This window comes from Lissotriton vulgaris, chromosome 8 (genome assembly GCF_964263255.1).
Source record: "Lissotriton vulgaris chromosome 8, aLisVul1.2, whole genome shotgun sequence".
Taxonomy (NCBI): Eukaryota; Metazoa; Chordata; class Amphibia; order Caudata; family Salamandridae; genus Lissotriton; species Lissotriton vulgaris.
In genome coordinates this window covers 483,559,009-483,580,056 of record NC_141696.1, presented here as the reverse complement: position 1 = coordinate 483,580,056, position 21,048 = coordinate 483,559,009, and the positions used below count along the sequence as shown (strand labels likewise).

Sequence of the window (21,048 nt, the reverse complement as noted above, 5' to 3'; positions counted from 1 at the left end):
ATATGTGTACAAGGAAGACGGCCTGAAAGTACAAATACTCCTATGAAGTGCTTGAAAATAAAGAAAAAAAAGCTCTGCAAACCGGGAGCAGTGTAAGGAGACATGTACTTGGTCCATGCTCTATGGGAGGGCCAAACACAAGAAGAGGGCATGACGACCGCATGCCATCACTAATGGCATCAAAGCAAATGAGAGCGATGCTGAAGTTTACCAATGGTAGGAGGTGGGTGCCCTGTAAGCCCACAGACAGAGCACAACACGTCTCTTCAAGACAGCGCCTCTGCCATCTAGCCGAGACCTAAAAATAGATCAACAATAGAGAGAAAAAAAGCACTGCCACAGTAAAGTTCTGGCACTGGACTGCACTTCTTTTAGGCAGATGCACACACCTGATCAGGAAAAACACTGTCACACAAAGTACAAATCAGACAATGACTGAAGTGGGCCTTACCCACTATAGCACGCTGTGTCCTGATGTGGGCAGAAGCAAAATCTGAAGGACACTTGAACAGATGAACAGAGCAGACCCAAAGCCACTCAATGTATGTATATGGTATGTATTTTCTATTTAGAATATTTTGATTACATGAGGATGGCGCAAGATCTAAAGCTTTTTCCCCGCCAGACCTAAATAGAGACTTGGCTCCTGGTCAGTTAAGTTGGCACTTTTTGAAAAGTGCAGAGATTTACAGAAGTTAATACTTCCAAATGTTCTTTTCACATTTCAGTAAACTCGTTGCTGTTTTATAGAATTCATCAAGTGAAAACAAAGGCCACTTCACAGCACTAAACCAGTATGACTTTATACCTTGTCCCACTTAAAAAAGGTATTTAATGCCTAGCAGATAATTTACTAACTTTAGATATCAACCATGAAAGCATATTTAATAAAGGGTATCATAGCTCTTTAAATCAATCTTAACATTCTTCACTTGTATTTAATTGCATAGCAGTTAAGAAATGTTGGTTCCTAATTTGATGCTTCATACAAATTGTGGATCTATTGATGTATTCATTATTTTGCGTCAAGGACACCTCAGCACCTGGCTTTAGGATCCAAGGAGATGACATTCACATCCTAGCATTAGGGTTTGGAGAAAACTAGCTACAAAGGTTTCCCAACAGTGGCCAATAGTGGAATTACTTCCACTATCATCCAGGGGTCTTTGCCACGTCTAATGAGGTTGGTGCACCTCCACCACGTAGACATATTCAGTCAGTGTCACAACTACTACCCTGCTGCAACCTCAAAATATGGTAAGGACAGCAGCTCATAGAACCAGTAAAGCAGACTAGGCAGAGTTGGAAAAGGGTTACTCCTTTTTACAACCATGCCTCTTTCAAAAGTTACTTCTGTGGCCCACCCCAAATGGTCTTTCTACTGGCAATTCGGGCGCCATCAACAGTTTTTCCTGACCCCTGAAGCCCTTGTTGTGGTCTATACTGCTCTGGAGTAAGGCCATACCTGAGAGATAAGGCCTCCTTCATATTGGGGTAGGTCATGGCACCTGCCATCTCTAAGGGCTCTAGAGCACTCCTCCCAGAAGCCTCAAAATGTTGCCACAGGCCCGCCCCCCAATGCTCTTCAGGCACACCATTCATTCTCAAAGCAATCTCATAGGACGTAAACCATGCATAAATATCCTCACTCCTATTATAATTCTGTACCAGATCCTTGGGAATATATACTTTACCCCCATGCACTGGCTGTGCGCTGCCACCATTTGAACTGGCATCCACCTCCTTGGCTTTAAGATCCAGTTCTCTCATGCTCAACTCATGAGCCAAAAGCAATTTCTTTTCCTCCAAGGCGCGGGTACTTTTGCTCTCCTCCGCCGCCTTTTCTCTCTCTTTATCCATTTCCAATTGCTTCATTTTCATGACTTCCAAGTCATATGCTCTTACTCTCTGATTGTCTTGTAACTCTTCTGGGGTGAGGCCCCTACCGGAATGGTTGCTGCCAGCTCCTGAGCCTACTCTGCCCACTGGCAGATCTGTGACTTGAAAACCATTCTCTCCATTCACATCATCATTTCCCTCTTGTGCCTCCCAATGGGCCTTCAAGATTCTCTGCAGCTCCTCCTTTCTGTAGGCGCTCTTTATGGGGCACTCAAACTCAAGGCAGAATTTCCTAAGTTGCTCAACTTTGTATGAATTCAAATCTCCAATGGCAAACTCCAATTCTACTTCTGCCCCCTCACTGAGTGCCTTTCCATTTGCAGACATGATGCTTTGAAGAGTTACTCAAAAATAGAATCAAAATCGGGGCGTGGCCAGCAACATGGTGGAGTAGGACGTGTCTCCACTAGGCTCCCGGTGCCCTGCTGTAATCCGCCGATATACTAGTGCCACATACTTCACAAACCCTGCAAATTTGGAGCCAGAGGGGCTCGGAGACCTCCGCTGTCAGACCCGCTTGCAACCCGGCGGGAGAAGGACTGGAAACGGCGCCGTGAGGGGGAATCAAGCTGGCGAAGCGGAGCAGAGACAAGATGGCGACTGCATAGACCTCTTCGGCCTGAAAGCGGCTCTGCCTGAGCCCCGACGCCGACACCCCCTGGGATCCTCTGCATCTACCGGATCTGCGCCGGAGCCCAGCGTATAGGAAGGCGAGCCCGTCCCCCCCCCCCCCTTCAACCCCCGGTGCCTGCTGTGGAGGCTTGCGGACGGCTGCGGGGATCGCCGGAGGCCTGCGGGGAGACCGGCCGTCCGGTCCGGGACGGAGGGAGAGGAGAGGAGCGGATCCGGAGGGGGATCGGAGGCGGCACGACCGGCGGATCGGGTAAGGAGGGGGGCGGACCCAAATTTGAAGCTCTGGGAGTGCACGCTTCTCCCCCCCCCCTCCCCCGGGAAAGAGTCTCCGGCTCCCGCCGGCCCTGAATTGTCCGCGGTTGCCCGCTGTTGAGAATTGCGGTGTCCCTACCTGCTGGGGCGTGCGGGGATGCACCGAGATCTCGCCCCTCCCCCCCCCCCGTGCTCCTCGAGCGCCGCGGTGTGGAGGAGACTACCTGGAACACCTAGCGAGTGATCTGCGACCTCAGGAGAGAGAGGGCTTCCTCCACCTGGGCTACCCTGTGGATTGCGCTGTATAGCGCCGGCCTCCCCCCCCCCCCCCCCCCCACCCCCGACCTGAGACTTGAGGCGACTAGGGCCCTGGTGGAACACAACACACTGCCTGGGGGGTGCTGAGTGGAGGCCCACGATCACCAACACCCCCACGAGGGGGCTCTGCGGTAGGAGGTGAACGTGGGGAGAGGGAGGGGGGCCCGCTGCCTGACCCGCGGAAGACCCGTGCCAGCGCCCTGATTCCCTCTCCGCCCCCACCCTGACAGTGCTTAACCCGGAGGACCCACGCCCTCCATCGCCCACGAAAGCCCTTTGGCCGCACCAAGAGCTCTCCGCCCAGGGCCGGGCTTTGACATGGGGAAGAGGGATCCACCACCGAGGTCGGCCAGACAGGAAACCATCGACAGCTATGCCACAACGCGGTCGCAGAAGGAGACGGCCCCGCCGACACCAGACGCACGCTCGGACACGGCCATAATTATGGAGGCGATTCAGGCCTCAAGGGCGGATATTCAAAGCTCCAGGATGGCACTTGAGACGAAAATAGGTGAAGTGGGCTCGGAGGTTCTCTTGCTACGCCAAGATTTCCGGAATCTAACGGAAAGGGTGACTGCCACTGAAACCAGAATTGGCGAGGCGGAGGACTCACTTACCACGCTACGGAAGGATATGGTGGAGCTGCAGGCGTCCCACAGACAGCTGCTATGGAGGGTGGATGATGCCGAAAATAGGGCGAGGCGCAACAACCTCCGCTTCGTGGGCTTTAGGGAAGGCATTGAGAAGAACGACGTAGCGGCCTTCCTCCGTGACTGGTTGCACTTGACATTTCCACGAGCCCAATTCTCGAACTGCTTTATTATAGAAAGAGCGCACAGGGCTCTGCTCATGAAACCTCCAGAGGGGGCTCGGCCACGGCCGATTATTGCCCGCTTCCTCAACTTTGCGGACAGAGACCTCATCCTGAGAGAGGCGAGAAAACAGGGGGAACTCAGACTGGAAAATACAACTATCATGATCTTTCCAGATTATAGTCAGGATGTGCAGAAACAGCGCCGATCTTACGACTCTGTTAAGGCAAAACTCCGAGCTTTACATATATCCTACATGCTGCTCTTTCCAGCAAAACTGAAGGTGCTGTATAAGGGCAGATCGCTCTTCTTCAACCGCCCTGAGGAGGCATGGCAGTGGCTGGAGGAACGGCCGATGCTCCGTGAAGCAGAGGAGGAAGGACGCAGGATCCGCACGGAAATGGCGGCGGCCAACTTCCGGAGAAGTCCACCCAAACCGCAAAGATCCCAAATCCCGAGAATGAAACGACACTCACCCTCACCAACGAACTCGGAAAGGCCCACGACAATCAGAGGAGAAGGTAACCGAGGTATGACCACGGAGGAGAACCCGGCGCCGGGGTCCAGATTCAGCAGCTTGGCTCACCAAACCGTCGAAGGGATGGAGGATACTGAAAATGACCTTCTGTCAGACGCTGAGGATTTGACAGACCACTCGCTTCACCCGTTGGTAGAAGCGATCCGTGAGATGGAACAGGGAGCGACTGGGGGAGCGGATGATCGGGATATGGACACACAGGATTCCCATTCATGAAGAAGTATGGACCAGATGTCTGTGACGGCAGGGCACCGCTGCCGAGGACACGCAAGTTACAACCACTACTCTCTGAGTATATTCTGACACTATTGTTGCTTGTTTGCCTAGTTGCTGCCTTTGGTGGCCTACGGGACTGGGGATCCCCGTCCTATTGTTGGTTTGTTAATTGAGCCGGGGACGAAACGGCTGAAGCCCTAGTCTCAGTCTAGTTGGGGGGGACAGCGGGAGGGCGACAGACCTCTACCACCTGAAAGTCCTGTGCTACATTGGTTACGAGTATGGGAGGGACGGGAGGTGAAGGTGGGGAGGGGGTGGTGGGGTTTTGGGAAGATCAAACAGTTTGGTGTTGGGGTAGTTGGGAGGAGGGGGGGGGAAGTTGGTAATGCAGTCACATTTACTGGTGTTCTATGCTACGCTCCCACACCGTAAGTCACTCTCACATGCCCGGGTATGCCCCTGGGTGCTCCAAGACATATCACACGACGGTCTGGGCCGCCTACCATGGAGGGGACGTCCGCCTGACTACCACAGACCACCATCATGCTAGCTGACCTTGACACGCCTCCGGAAGGCCGGGGTGGAATTAGTATCCTGTCCTGGAATGTGAATGGATTGGGCAGTAAGATTAAGAGGGGACTGGTCAATTCGTATCTGAAACGTACAGCCCCGGACATCACGCTCTTACAAGAAACACACCTCAAAGGTACTAAGTGCGGCTTCCTAGCTAGAGGTCGCTTCAAGCTATTGGCACACGCAGGGTACACTTCGGACTCTAGAGGAGTCGCCATTATTCTGAAAAAGACCACTCCATTTCTTACAACACGAACATGGACAGACCCCCAGGGAACATATGTGGCTATCAAGGGGACATGGAACAGATGCGCCTACACTATAGTATCAGTCTATGCACCACCGAAACTCCAGGCCCCCACACTTAAGAAAGTAGCGGACATTCTGCTGGAAACAGCCGACACCATACAGATTGTAGGGGGAGACTTTAATGACGTAATGGATGTCTCTAGGGATAGATCCAGCACGGCACAGAGGAGGGAGACGCAGACCCCCTTGTCACAATGGGCGATCAACCTGGGCCTCACGGACACATGGAGGTGGCTACACCCTGAGGCGCGGGTCTACTCGTTCTTCTCGGGCGCCCACCAGGCCTTTTCGAGATTAGACTATGTCTTTATGGCCCGCCAACATCTGACGATACAGGACGCTGCAGAATACAAAGCTAGAGGGGTTTCGGACCATTCTCCACTGCTAGTCAAACTAGGGGTGAAACGTCAGGGTGATAGACAGCAATTACACTTAACGGCATGGGATCTGCAGAACTCGAACGTCTTACGGGGCCTCAGAGCGGACATTAAAGTCTATGTAGCCGAGAATGAGGGTTCCGTGGCTTCGAAAGTGGTTTTTTGGGAGGCTTTCAAGGCAGTTATGCGAGATAGGGCAAAGAATAGGTTGGCGGTAGAGCGAAGAAAGCTCCATGCTGAGGCCGAAATCATCGAACACGACATATTGGATCTGGAAAGGGAATGCCAGAACTCGAGAGACCCGGTGGCAATCAGGAGACTCACAGATAGACAATCTCAATACAGGGAGCTAGTGACAGGAGAGGCGAAAACCCAGGCGCTGGCCACCCTGCATCGCCTATATGACGTAGGAGACAAGTCTGGTAAGCTCCTGGCGTGGCTTAGCAAAAAAGAAAGGGCGGAAAGATGGGTGGAGCAGATTACAGACTCTCAGGGAACAACACACCAATCAGACGTACATATCGCGGAGGCATTCGCAGACCACTATGAACAGTTTTATGAGTCTAGAGATCTGGGGTCACGGGAAGAGGCACTACAGTATATGGACCAAACTGATCTCCCGACCCTGTCCGCTGAGGACGCAAAAGCGATGGACTCTGATATTGCACTCGATGACATATCTGATGCGCTGGCCAAGCTGAGACCGGGGAAAACACCAGGCCCCAACGGCTTCCAGCCGAATTCTTTAAGCGAACGGCTGATCTACTAGTTAAACATCTGAAGGGCTTATACGAGGATGCCCTCCTGGAGGGTAGGCTTCCCCCCGATCTGACCATGGCTACTATTGTCCCTATCCACAAGGACGGCAAACCGAAGGAGCTCTGCGAGTCCTACCGTCCAATCTCGTTATTAAATTCGGAAACGAAGCTATTGGCCACTATCCTGGCGATGAGAGTGAGACGGGTGATACCGCAGCTGATCCACCTTGATCAGACTGGGTTCATACCAGACAGGGCTACCAGATTGAATCTTAGGCGCACTCACAATTGGCTACAGGAGGTTAGAGACACTGGCTCTTGTCCCTAGATGCGGAGAAAGCCTTTGATGCGGTCCACTGGCCTTTTCTGGAGGGTGTCCTACAGAAATTCGGCTTTGGGACGAATTTCCAGAAATGGGTGCAGCTGCTGTACACTGAACCGAGGGCCAGGGTGAGAGTGAACGGAGTCCTCTCACGGGAATTCAAAATACGACGAGGGACCAGACAGGGATGCCCCCTCTCCCCACTCTTATTTGCTCTAACAATAGAGGTCATGGCGGCTAGAATTCGCCAGAACCCGTCCATCAGGGGGTTTCAGCAGACCGAAGGAGATGAAAACGAGGAAAAGATCTCGCTTTACGCGGACGACGTCCTCCTATATGTAACCTCACCGGAGACGTCGATCCCGCAGTTATTCCACGAATTGGAACTATACGGTGAGCATGCCGGATACAGAATAAACTGGCATAAGTCAGTCTTGTATGACCCCGCAGGGAGAGAGGTGTGGCCGGACCTCCCGAGACGGCTGCTCACCACGACTGAGGGATTCCAGTATTTGGGGGTCTACCTCACTTTAGATAGGCATGTCTCATACACCCGTAACATTGAGCGTATCATGGTTAACTCCAATGCAGATATGGACCGCTGGAGACAGCTTCCGCTCACCCTCCTAGGCCGAGCGGCCATGTATAAAATGATTGTCCTCCCCAAGTACCTGTATGCCCTTCAAAACGAGTACTACCCCCTCCCCCCAAAAGTCTTCTCCAAGATACATGCTGACCTTCGTGCCTTTATATGGCTGGGCAAACAACCCAGGGTGGCTCTGACCACCCTACAGAGGCACCAGTATAGTGGGGGGATCTCGCTTCCGAATCTGGAAGCATACTACTGGGCAGAACACCTGGCCCTGATAAACGAATGGATACATGCGCAGGCAGACCACCCTTCATATGCACTAGAGCGCCACAAATTAGCACCCAGACACATCCTTTCCTATCTATATGGGGGACGTGGCAGGAAACGCCTACTGCCGGCAACGGAAATCACCATTCAGGCCTGGAGGGCGTCCACGAAACGTATGGGGTGGGATGGGAAGCCAACGAAACAAACACCAATCTGGCACTGCACGTGGCTGGCGGAGCTCCACAAACTGACAGGCTATAGTAGGTGGGACGACATAGGGATCTCCACGTTGGGAGACATCCTGGCCAAAGGGCGATTGAAAACATTCACGGCTCTGACCACGGAATTCGGCCTACACCCCACACAGAGGTACAAATACACTAGATTACAACACGCATGGAGGGCACAGAATATTGACACTGTAGACCTGGCAGAATTTGCCCCACTTGAAGGCAGGCTCCTACAGGAACATATTCAGCAGAAGATGGTATCTCTTACCTATAAGACCCTCACAAACAATATGTTGGGAGACCTAGCCAGGCTACGACAACAATGGGAGGCAGACGTGGGAGGCATGGAAGACATCGACTGGGAACTGGTCTTAACACACCCTAGAGACGTGGCAGTTAAATCCCGACTCCGCCTTATCCAATTTAACGTGCTACATAGAACCTACTTTGACAGGGTGCGGCTCCAAAAGATGGGAAAGACGGATGATGCTAATTGTCTGCGCTGTCAAGACCCCAGGGGGGACTTCTTCCACGTCCTGTGGTCGTGCCCTAAAATACAGGGGTACTGGTCAGATGTTTTTACGGAAATGTCGGCAATACTAGAGACTCCATTGCAGGTCGACCCCAAGCTGGCCCTATTGGGCATGACAATTGATGTGGACCTCGCGCGTCCTCAGCTAACCTTCCTAGTACTAGCTTTAGTTGTGGCAAAAAGGGACATTGCAAAATATTGGGGGGTACCAGTGCTACCATGTTTAGAGGAGTGGAGGGGGGGCCTAGATATGTATATGGCGGCTGAGAGAGTTGCATATAAGGCGAGGGGGTGTCCTAGGAAGTTCAGAAAAGTGTGGGGGAAATGGCGAAGCTACCACGGACTGGATGCTGGATTGTAAGGGTTCATGGAGGGAGGTCCAAATCGGCAGACAAAGAGACTTTCTAATACCGGAGACGCCGATGAAGTGGTGGAAAACCTATTTTGGACTATTTTTGTGTGTGAATTCCATGCCTTTTTTTTTTTTTTTTTTTTTTTTTTTTTTTTTTGCGCAAGACCTTTATTGAAAATCAAGCATTTGACACAGCATGAGCCTACAACCCGGAGGCCGGCCCGCTACGTTTATTCCATTAACCATCATTGTGATCCAATGTTACACAAGTTCCAGAATATTGCAGGGTATCTCACTTATGGTTAATAGCTGACATTCGAACTGAGTCTCACTTTTTTCACATTTTATAACAAGAACATTAAACAACATACCCCAATTCGGCCGTATCGTGTAATCCTAATGTACTACCCAGCAGTCGTGTAGATACACCTAAAGTCCCTCTCCTCCCGCCGTCACCTCACACCCGTCCCGTCAGTACTCATGCAGCCATGCAACCCATTCAGTCCATGTGTGGAAGTTCCTCAGCATCCTGTAGTGATGTCAGGTAATCCTCCAGATAAATCCACACGTTTTTTGGACGTGACTTAGCTGGCAGCAGTTCTTCGTAAGTTTGTAACTTGTCACGACAAGTGGACATGTCGTGCAACCACGTTTTTAATTTCGGCACTTTGCGACTATGCCAGCATTGCGCCACCTGTCTTTTAGCCAACAAGAGTGCTATCGCACAGAACTTCTTCTTCAAGGCTCTAAACTGCGGCACTATCCCCAGTAAACAGACTTTGGGTGTGCAGTGTACCTCTCCCTCCAACATGATAGATAAAGCATTAGTCACCTGTCCCCAGTATTCCTCCACCTTGGCGCAGTCCCATGCCAAATGTGCAAAACCCGCACCTTCCTTGTTACACCTTTTACATCTGTCCTCCTCTTGAAGCCCAAATTTAAACAGTTTCTCTGGTGTGTAATATACTTGATGGAGGAATTTAAAGTGAATCAGCCTCAGATTGCCATTCGGTGTAAGTATTTGTGTCAGTGCGCATGTGCTAGCCCACTCCTCAGCAGATAATGGTGTGTCCAGTAGTGCATCCCACCGCTCTTTCGCTTTCAGCACTTGTCCGTCCAGTTCCAATTGTGCGGCCGAATACAGCCTGGACACCAGGTGTGATAAATCAGTAGTCGTGATTAACAGCTGCAGTGGCGCAAGGCATTGCGGCTCTGAAGGGAACGTGGGGTAGTGCTCTCTCAGGGCTCTAGTGAGTCTGTAATATGTAAAACGGAACATAGATGTTTGGTTACTAACATGACTTAGATTGTCTAAGCCCACGAATTCCCCATCTTGGAACACGTCTCCCATCCTATCGATACCGGCTTTGGCCAGTAGAGACATTCCGACGCTCTCCCCAGTTACCGAGAGCTCCTGGTGGTGGTGTAGCATCATGGCTGGTGCATATAGCGGGGTCTTGTGTGCCAGTTGCCCTAATTTATGCCAGGCTTTGACCGTGGCATCTACCGTGTTGATATCCCTAGCATGTAATGGGGGGCGGGTGTGTGAGATGATAGCCGTGAGTGGAATAGGGTGTGCGTCGCTCTCCTCTATAGCGGTGTGGGCGAGGTATGGAACTGCGTGATACCAATACGCCGCATATTGTGCCTGTGCGCATAAGTAATACAGGAGAAAGTCCGGTACCCCAAAGCCTCCCCTTGCAAGCGGGAGGTGCAGAGTCTGTAGATCCACACGTGCCTGCTTACCCGCCCAAATCAGGGTCCGCACCAAGGAGTTTATATGTCGGAAGATAGCCTGTGGTGGAGTGATCGGTATGTTGTTAAACAGGTATAGCAGCTTTGGCAGTATGTTCATTTTGACAATCGCTATCCTGTCCGCTAATGAAAGGGGCAGGTGTATCCAACGTTTTACACTGTCTTCCAGTTTCGCCAGTACCACTCCGTAATTTGCTCTGAGCACCTCATCCGGGTCCCTGTGGTACATGACCCCTAGGTACCGTATCGGGTCCTGTTGCCAACCCAGTGGAAAATCCACCACAAACTCAGAAGTGGTGTCCGTGAGTGGAATTATAGATGATTTGGACCAATTTATGGCTAGACCCGAATGCCCCCCAAACCTGATGTATTCTCTGAGTATGGCGTTCAAATGAGTCTCCGGGTCCCGGACGTATAGTAACATGTCATCTGCATATAAGGAGATGTGAAGTGGCCTGGCAATGAAGTGCAGTGCCGATTCCCTGTAGTTCTGTCGTATCAGACACGCCAAAGGTTCTAGTGCTAATGCAAATAATAGCGGCGAGAGTGGGCAGCCTTGCCGCGTCCCCCGCTCAATCGCAAATCGGTCCGAAATGTACCCATTAATTCTGACCCTGGCATTTGGTTTCGTATAAAGTAGGGTGACCCATTGCACAAAACGTTTAGGGAACCCCATTCTATTGAGGACAGTGAGCATATACCTCCATTCGATAGAGTCAAATGCCTTCGCCGCGTCTAGCATGACCGCTACAGCTTTGACTGAAGGTTGTAGATAATGCGATAGTGCAAATAGAGTCCGGGTGTTATGTGCTGTTGACCTGGTGGGCACAAAGCCAGACTGATCCGGTAGTACCAGACTAGTCATCAGTGGCGATAGTCTCTTGGCTATAAGCTTAGCAAGAATTTTAGAATCTACGTTGATTAAAGATAACGGTCGGTACGAATCACACTCCTCCGGATCTTTAGATGGTTTCAGGAGAGCTATAATCATGGCTTCGCGTAACGTGGGGGGAAGTATGCCTTTCTCATAGGAGGTGCCATACATATCTACCAAGTGTGGTGCCAGCACATCTGCATATTGTTTGTAAAATTCGGGGGTGAACCCATCCGGGCCAGGTGCCTTGCCATTTGGAAGTGAGCCTATTATCTCTTTAACCTCATCTGTCGTGATAGGCCTTGCTAGGTACTCCCTGTGTGCATCTGACAGCCACCCTATCGCTACATCGTGCAGGTATGCGTATGTGTCCTCCGCCGGAGCAGTGGGTTGGGACTTGTATAGGGACCCAAATGATTTTACAAAGCAGTTCAGTATGTCAGTAGCATGGGTTTGCGCGTCTCCCTCCCCGTTCTTTACCCTAAGTATCGTAGTTTGGCCTCGACCAGTGCAGATCTTCCTAGCCAATACCGCACCCGGCCGACCACCTTCCCCAAACGCTCTAGCCACATGCGTGCGATTTAAATATTTCAGTTCAGAGTCTAAAAAGGCCTCGTGTTCTGTGTGTATTTCGCGAAGCCGGGCCAGGTGTGTGATATCCTGAGTGGACTCATATAGGGATTCCAGGTCCCTCATTTGCTGTTCGCTTCTGCGCAATTGTGTTCTAATATCCTTCAGAACCCCTATTGTGGTGCTTATACAGACCCCTCTTATCGTGGCCTTGAATGCTTCCCAGAGAATGCCAGGATCAGTCGTCGATGGGGCATTGAGGTCAAAGTAATCTCTAATTGCCCTCTGAATCGTTTCTGCATAAACGGCATCAGTTAGAGCTCGCGCGTTAAAGCGCCATTGAAAGGGAGGGGGGGTGTATCGTGGAACGTCCAGCTGTAGCAAGATAGGATTGTGATCAGACAGCGTTCTAGGAAGCACTTGCAAGTGTCTAACCCATAGTGCCAGGTCAGAGGAGCCTAGCCAGTAATCCAACCTGGACCAGCTGTTATGGGAAGCATTAATGTGCGTGGCCCCAGATGCGTCAGCGTATCTCAACCTCCATAGATCCACCATACCCAAATCCTTCATCATGTGTCCCACCATCGTGCGTGATTGCTTGTGCTGTTCCACCGAATTAGCAGAACGGTCTAAACCGTCACGGAGTGTCACGTTCCAATCCCCCCCACATAATACATGTGCGCTCTTGTGTTTCTGTAGGTGCCCCCATAACTCCCTGAAGAAATCAGGGGCATCTGTGTTGGGACCGTATACATTCAGTAAAGTAATTTTCTGCCCTCTCAGTGTACCTGAAACCATTAAGAACCTGCCCTCCGGGTCCCGTGTGACTTCGTGACTCACAAATCCCACCCCTCGTTTCACCAGAATGATCACCCCTCTAGAGTAAGAAGAGTATGAGGCCCTGAAAACCTCCTCCGCCCATCTTGCCCCCAGGTGTGCTTGTGAATTCGGGGCCAGGTGAGATTCCTGTAGGAATGCTATGTCCACATTCCACCTCGTCAGGCTTGCAAAAATCTGTCGTATTTTGCGTGGCTGCGAGAAACCTCTAATGTTCCAGGTTAGTATGTTTAAACTGCTTCTACCCACCTCCCTCGTCCCCATCAATTTCCAATGACAATATGCATAAGTGTTCAATACTAATCAATTGCATAAGGACCTTGAACATCTCCCTAGTAGGTGCTCCAAACATGCCAGTAGTAGCGGTGATCAACTCGGAACCAGTACAAAAAGACATTACACATACTGTCGGCCTAACAGTACAAACATACATCCCGCCCCCCCAGAACCCACCCACTCCAGCAACCCCAACCTGCCGAAGCCATTCCCGTACAGTGCACCAATTCAGAACTTCCCCAAACAGTAACATAGTGCTAGAACCAAACTCTTATTGGGTAATACCCTCGTGGAGGTCCGCCAGGGGCACAGCTCACCACCTGGTGTACAGGTGTGGGCGATGCTAAAGAAGCTGTATTAAGCGCAGTTCAGGTGTATACCCGCCGCCCCCCCCCCCCCGCCCCCCCAACCCCCCGAACAACCAATAACCAAGCCACCGGCTGAGCGACAATTCCGGCAAGGTGAGTAATCATTGCAGTTTCGATAGTTCGTCATAAAGGCACATTACTCCTCACTGCACACCCTTACAGCTTGCCGCGCAGAGTGCATTAGGGCTCTCCCCCAGTCAGTGACAGACGCCCCCCACAGTTCCATCATATCGAGAGAGCATAGTAGACAAAGGGCCAGCATCTCGCTATTTGCGCAGTTGCCTGCAGTGAGTAATCGCCTCCTGATGACAGTGTTATTCCATTGCCTATTCCAACACTGCCCCATGTGGTGTGCATGAGTTGCAATGCATTCCCAGTGCAAAGTTAGTAGTGAGTCGCATCTCCGATCAGAAGCCCCTTAGTCCCAACTGGATCTCTCCACCCAGGCACTCTGCGTATGTTAAGTCAACCCCACCACCGGGCAAACTAGTAGGCAAGTGTGCAGCAGTCCAGGCAAGTGCGGAAAGTAAGGGTCATGCTAAAACGCATGATATAGTAACTGATTTGTACACTCACCAGTGGCATGCCATGTAACAACCCTTCATTGTTAGTCCGAGTCTTGTCGTTGATCATTTTGCGCATTGTCCCTGATCTCTCGTTGGACCCTTTTGACGAATTCTTGTGCTGCTTTCGGAGTCGGTAGTATCGTCGCCTTCTCCTTCCACACCACTCTGAGGCGAGCCGGATACATCATGGAGTAGACAATGTTCAACTCACGCAATTTGGTCTTTACTGCAGTATATTCTTTTCGGGCCTGCTGGACTGCAACTGTGTGGTCTGGATAGAATTCCAAGGAGTTCCCTTGATGCTGGATCTTCCCTTTCTCTCTTGCTAGCCGTAGGATCGTGTCCCTGTCTCGATAATTGAGGATACGCGCAACAACCGGTCTCGGCGTGGCACCGGGCGGTGGTCTCGGGGCCAGCGATCTATGTGCACGCTCCACAATAAAGAGGGGTGACAGGGCCTCAGCTCCGAACAGATCCCTGCACAACGTTTCCACATAGGTTTCCATGCGGCCTGTGTTGGTGGATTCCGGCAGGCCCGTGATTCGCACGTTGTTGCGCCTCGAGCGCGCTTCTAAATCCTCCTCCTTCGCCTTAATAACCTCCAGTAGTCTTTCCATATCTGTGCATTTTGAGGTGGAGGCCCGCGCCTCATCTTCGACTGCGGAGATCCGTGTTTCGGCCTCGTCCAGCCTCTCCCCATGCTTTTCTTGTCGCGCTGCCATGGTGTCCATCCTACAAGTTAAGTTGTCCAACTTGCCATTGATGTCCTGCAGGTTTGATTGTATCGCTAGCAGGATCTTTTCGATGTTGTTGTTGGGCGCCTGTCCTGTCTCCTCCTCCGGCACCCCGTCAGTGGATTTCTGCGTTTTCTTCGTTTCAAAAGGCAGCTTCTGTTGATGCTTGTCCGGTTTGCCCATGCTTGCGGGTGAGGAGGTTGCCTTCCTGCACGTGGACCCAGAAGCCCTCGTCTGCCTGGTCGCCGACGCCGTGTTGAACCCCAGCCTTGGGGCGAGTGCCGCCTAGTAAACCCCCTCCACGTGGCGTACTACTGGCCTCCCAGCTGTGCAGAGAGAATGCCTCAGCGCGGTAGCCCGCAGCGCAGGTTTCACCACAGGCCTCCCTGCTCCCACAGGCGGTGTGTCGTTGGTCTGTGGTCAGCACACTCACCCCACACTCAGTGATTAGTGTAGGCAGCCAGCCACGCTGGTGCGACGCTTCAGCAAGCACAACGTATGCCAGTCGTTGACTCTCCGTGTGTCCCTCGCCGGTTTGCCTGCTGGGGGTCTGCCAGCGTCCCACCAAGAGGGGCCGCCTCACACGTGGTCGCTTGGGGGGATATGCTATGCTCAGCAGTCACATGAATATGCAGCGACCCGATCACCTAGGCTGATGAGGTTTGGTAGTGGCAGCCACAGGTCTTCACATGTAAGGGCGAGCCCATGCAGATAGAAGGTCTCACTGCCCACCGTAGATCGCGCGTTCCTCCCAGCGCTCATCGCCAGTAGCCAGCACCACTCACCCTGCAGGAGCGCTGATATGTCCACCCCTGTGTTATCTCTTCGCGCCGCTCACCACTCGGGGCACCCCTCCGTTAGACGATCACTTTTCTGCTGCATCCAGCCAACGCTAGTGTCTCCCCTCTGCTACCAGAGTCGGGAAGTGCTCGACAATGCCCGCGTTTTTCGCGTTGCCGCCGCCATGTTGTCAGGCATTACCTCCAGTGCCCAGCCATGTCAGTTAGGGGCTTTGCAGCGTCACAGTGTCGCATGTAGCGGTAGCGGGGAGGATAGCCCCCAGATTCCTACCTCCGCCATGCGTTCCCGCTCCTGGACATTAGCGTGGCGATTTTTCTTCGCTCGTCTGTTGCAAGTATGTCACAACACGGCGGCCATCTTGTCAGGCGCCCGGACCCCTCTCCTCGGACAATCGCGGATTATAGGGTTGTCTTGGTCCGCCGGTGGCTGATTTTCATCACGCTATGTGCTCCACCGTTTCCGACATCCCGCTAGGCTGCCGAGGGGTCAGTTGCCCGGGCGGGAGCGGCGAAAACCACCACAATTGGCGATCGCCCGACGGAGCTGCTTCTCAGGCAGCCATGTCGCCGTGCGCCCCCTAGCGCCTCCAATTCCATGCCTTTTCATGGGTAATGGCTGGGATGGGGAGGCGGGAATGGGGGGAAATGCATAATGCACTTTATGGTAGTGATGACTGCACTGTTCAGTTTGGAGAAAATGTCAATAAAAACGGTTAAAAAAAAAAAAAAGAATGGAAAAAAAAAAAAAGAATCAAAATCAAAACCCAGTAGTATCTGGTGGCGTAGTGGTCTGCACTCACTAGGGATGTACACCAATCACTGTGGGTCTAGTACAAATACAAGTTCAAATCCCACCGCTGACCAACAGTGTTAGAACTGGGGGTCTCTAGTTGGCAGAGGTAGGTACCACTGTCCAAATAGGGACCCTTGATTCTAGTCGGGGTGAGGAGGAAACCCTCTGAGATAACCCCTGCTCACCCTCTAGGTAGCTTGGCACGAGCAGTCAAGGCTATTCAGGAGGCAATGTGTAAAGTATTTGTACCAACACTCACAGTAACACAGTGAAAACACCACAAACTGACTCCACAACCGTTTAGAAAAATAAAGGTATTTAATCTAAATTACACAAGACCAAAACGACAAAAATCCAACATACACAGTTCAAGAATATGGTTTCAAAAGAGTTCTTAAGGTTGTAATAAAAAGTTCTTTAGGTTGCGATAAAATAATCCACAGTTGCGTGAAAAGTTCACAGTTGCGTCACGTTTCAGACACAGTACCTTTAGTTGTGACAAAGTTCCAAAAGCAGAAGCTGGTGCGGTGGAAAACAAGCGATGCGTTGCTCCTGAGACCCTGGGGAGGCGATGCGACAGCCCCGGTGCAGCAGCGGGCGTGTTGCGACGAATCCGGTCTGTATGGGGAGGAAGGCCACTTGTATGGATTCCGGTGCGTAGGTTCCGTAGGAAGTTTGTTCTCGCAAAGGCACGATGCGGCGATCTCTGGAGTTGCGACGATCTCCGGGCTGACGATGCGCGAACCAGCGGTGATCTTCTCTCTCCCAGCTCCTCGATGCGATGGCTTCTGCGACGACACTCGCAGCAACGTGATGCGGTCCGCAAGCAAGCAGTGCAGCGATCTCACCCAGCGACAACAGGCTCTGCGACGACACTCGCAGCGCTGTTAGGCTTCCCGCACCGATCGGGTGCGTCCCGCAAATGAAGGATGCGACGGCTCTGACAGCGGCAACAGGCGCTGCGACGATCTCCACCTTCGTAGCGGCGGGAAACTTCTCGCACTGTCGAGGATGCGCTCCGCAGCGAGCGATAACTTTTCATTTGCAAAAAGTCTCTCAAGCTTAATTTCAAGCTTCCCAGCACAGGTACAACTTCCAGAGGCCCCACAACTGGATCAAGCACTCTAGGAAGGACAGAACTCTCTCAGCAGAGTTCAGGGAAGTTGGGTGTGAAGTCCTTTTGTTCCTGGGACTTCAGAACAGGGAGCCAGCTCTTCTCAGGCCCTTGGAGATTCCTTCAAGACAGGGGACACAGCACAACAGCAAAGTCCTTCCCCTCTCCTTGGCAGCAAAGCAACAGGTCAGTCCAGCAGAGCAACAGCAGGACAGTCTTCCTTCTTCAGATTCAGCTTTCTCCTTGGCAGAGGTTCCTTCTTGATTCCAGGATGATCTAATTTTCTGTTGTCAGGGGACCTGTACTTATACCCCTTAAAGTCTCTGTTCTCTTTGTGCATGTGGGCCCTGTGCCTGGTCTGAACCAGTTCTGGGTGTTTCTTGAGTACTTTGTTTTCCTGGCTTCTCCTTTCCTTTCAGAGTGAGGGGCAGGGTCGTCAGACGCCCAGCAGGAAGTGGAGCCAGCATTGTGGCAGGCAGGCAAAGCCCTATTCAGGCCCAGGTGCTAACTCCTCCCACCACTCAGGTTGCAAATGCAGTCATTCAGCCTAGGGCTGACTCAGCCAGCCTCCCGGGGAATCCCCAGCCCCTGTCACTCTCAAACCAGAAAGTCAGTACACAAACAGGCCAAGGCACACAGAAGGGTCAGACAAGAGAACAGCAACTTTCTGAAAGTGCTGTTCTCAAACACAGGATTTAAAAACAACCTTTCCTAAAAGATGTGTTATTAAATTCTGAGTTCAGGGATACTAGCCTCTTATGTTCTATCTTGTTCCTATGGGAAGAAATGCTCGTAGCCACTGTAGCCAGCATCCCCCATGTTAACCTATGGAGCAAGATAGCCTTACAATAGTGAAAAACGAAAATGGCTGTAATTCACTACCAGAGCATGTCACCTGCACCAGTACATGCTCTACCTTTCACATACACTGCACCCTGCCCAGGGGGGTACCTTGGGCCTCCCATAGGGGTGACCAATGTGCACAAAAAGGGAAGGGTTAGGCCTGGTCAATGGGAACACAGACCAGGAGGACACGGCAGTTCCTAGACTGCACACAGGCACTGCAGTGGCAGGCCAGAGACACCATTTTAGAGGTACTCATGTGGGTGGCACAATCTGTGCTGCAGGCCCACTAGTAGCATTTGTCATCACCAGCCCTGGCACACCCAGTGCACTTTACTAGGGACTTCGTGGTGATACAAATATGCCAATCATGTATATCCAATCAGGATAACAATTTCCATAGGGAGCACTTACACTCTGGCACTGATAAGCAGTGGCAGAGTGTCCAAAGCATCTAAACCAGCAAAACGAAATCCAGCACAGCATCAAAAGTACAGGAGGTAGAGGTAAAAAGATAGGGGGAAACCACGCCAAAGATGCCAGGTCTAAAAAGTGCGAGCTTGAAACCCCATCCAACTCACATCCCGTCCATTCGTACCTACTCACATGCAGGTTCAGCCACCTTGGGTCGCAGAAGAAAGACGGCAAAACAACACGATATGAATGGAGGGAACTTGCATCTTCTTTTTAGCGCCTTTCTTGCCTCCTTTAGCACAGACAGAGCAGCACACAGCCACACACAGCCACACAGAGCCCCACACACACAGAGCCCACACACACACACACACACAGCCCCACACACACACTCTTTTGCATAAGCCCTGCACCCGTAAGGAGAAGCATGCTCTGCTGCTTTTTAACGCCACTCAAAACTCAAGCGCTTTTCATGCGCAAGCAAACCATTACTGCTTAGTCCCTGGCCACATTAGAAACGAACAATAACGCAATAAGCAATACAAGTCTACACTGCACGCTGGCCGGGACAGTTCACCGAGCCGCCCTGCACACAGTAAAGCTGCACTGACTTCTGTTCCGCATGCCAATCGCCATACTGCAGCAGGAAGAGTGCGAGCTTCTAACCCCATCCAACTCTCATCCCGTCCATCCGCCATACTTGCATGCTGTTCATGCTGTGCTTGAGATTGTGTGCCTTTTGCCTGCATCGCTTCGATTCTACGGCATGCTATTTTTGTTTGTTCCGTTCCTGTAACAGGTCTCTCATGTAACGTAACTGGTTCTATTGTACAGTGCTCTGACACCTTCGGGTAAAGTCTGCGCGTTATAAAAATGCATTAAATAAATAAATAAAATAAAACCTGCTGTCTCGGGCCAGGACTTCCATTCTACATGCTATATCTATCCTTGTATTTCTAAAGCGTCACATTATAATTCTAAAACTTCATCATTTCTGAAATGTTTCTCATTGCACAGAGGTATCAGCTTGGTTTCGCGGATGATATTGCATCGCCTTAAGTATCATACATAACCACAAATGGAAACGTCGCATATAGACAACCTGAAAACGTGCCACCTATCCCTTAATGGTCAGTTCTCAGACCAGACCCCCTGGTCACACCAACCCTCCTTGCCCGTACCTTCCTGCCGGCAGTAAGACATGGCTTCTTCAGGGATTCCAGCGGCTGTAGGGAACACGCGGTTCCTTTCGGCTCCCTGCTCCGACCTCCAGCCTCTCCTTCCCTGGCAACAGAAGCAGCAGTACCGCTCGCGCTGCCCTGTCGCACAACGTCATCCCCCCTTGCCGCTTCAAGTTAGAGGGGGGAAAAAATCGGCCGCCATCTTAATCGTACATGATTTCATAATTTAACATTTGTATTTGTTCGGCATAGACCTGTACTCCCAAGGCAGCAATTTTCGGACCGTAAAATTGCTAAATAAGTGAACAATGGTAGAGGAATGGAAAAAAAACAAATATTTTCTATCTGTACTGTTTTTATATTTATGAAAGTTTTGTGTACTTTTTGCACATGTTATTTTAAGGCTGTACGTCGCAAATGTTGTAATGTAAAAAAGGCAATGTCCCATTTCTTCCAAGTTAAACCACCAGCATGCTATATTTAGAAAATGACCGTCATATTTACATCATCAGAGTAAACTTTACCCACCGCGTTCCCGACAGAGTTATTTTCTGCGCAGGTGGGTGTGTCGGGATATAGCCAAATCGTTTGTGTACCGCAGAACACGTTCAAATGGACTTAGTTTGACGCATGCGTTTTAAGGGGTGAAATGTGCTGGCAGAAAGCATTGTTAAAATCTAAGTGCTCGCGTATCGAAATGGCAACAAAAGCACATGTAAAACGATTTCAATAAGGCTGTACAATCCTAAATATTGAATTATATACAACTGCGCAATATAGCTGTGATTTTAACACAAAGTTAAATACAGTAAAACTTTTCTTTGATTCGTAAATACAAAAGGAGCTTGTTTACTAAAGATAACTTTTCAACAAGAGAGGAGCGCTCCACACGACCACGTTTCTCCGAAGCGAAGCAGAAATGCCTCGGAGAAACGCAGCGTCA

General features: G+C 51.1%; 1 protein-coding gene across 2 annotated transcripts in view; it reads left to right on the top strand.

Annotated features, from left to right (window-relative positions):
- The window catches only part of GCC2 (GRIP and coiled-coil domain containing 2), a 402,205-nt gene that overhangs the window by 237,659 nt on the left and 143,498 nt on the right, over positions 1 to 21,048 (top strand). The window lies entirely within an intron of this gene.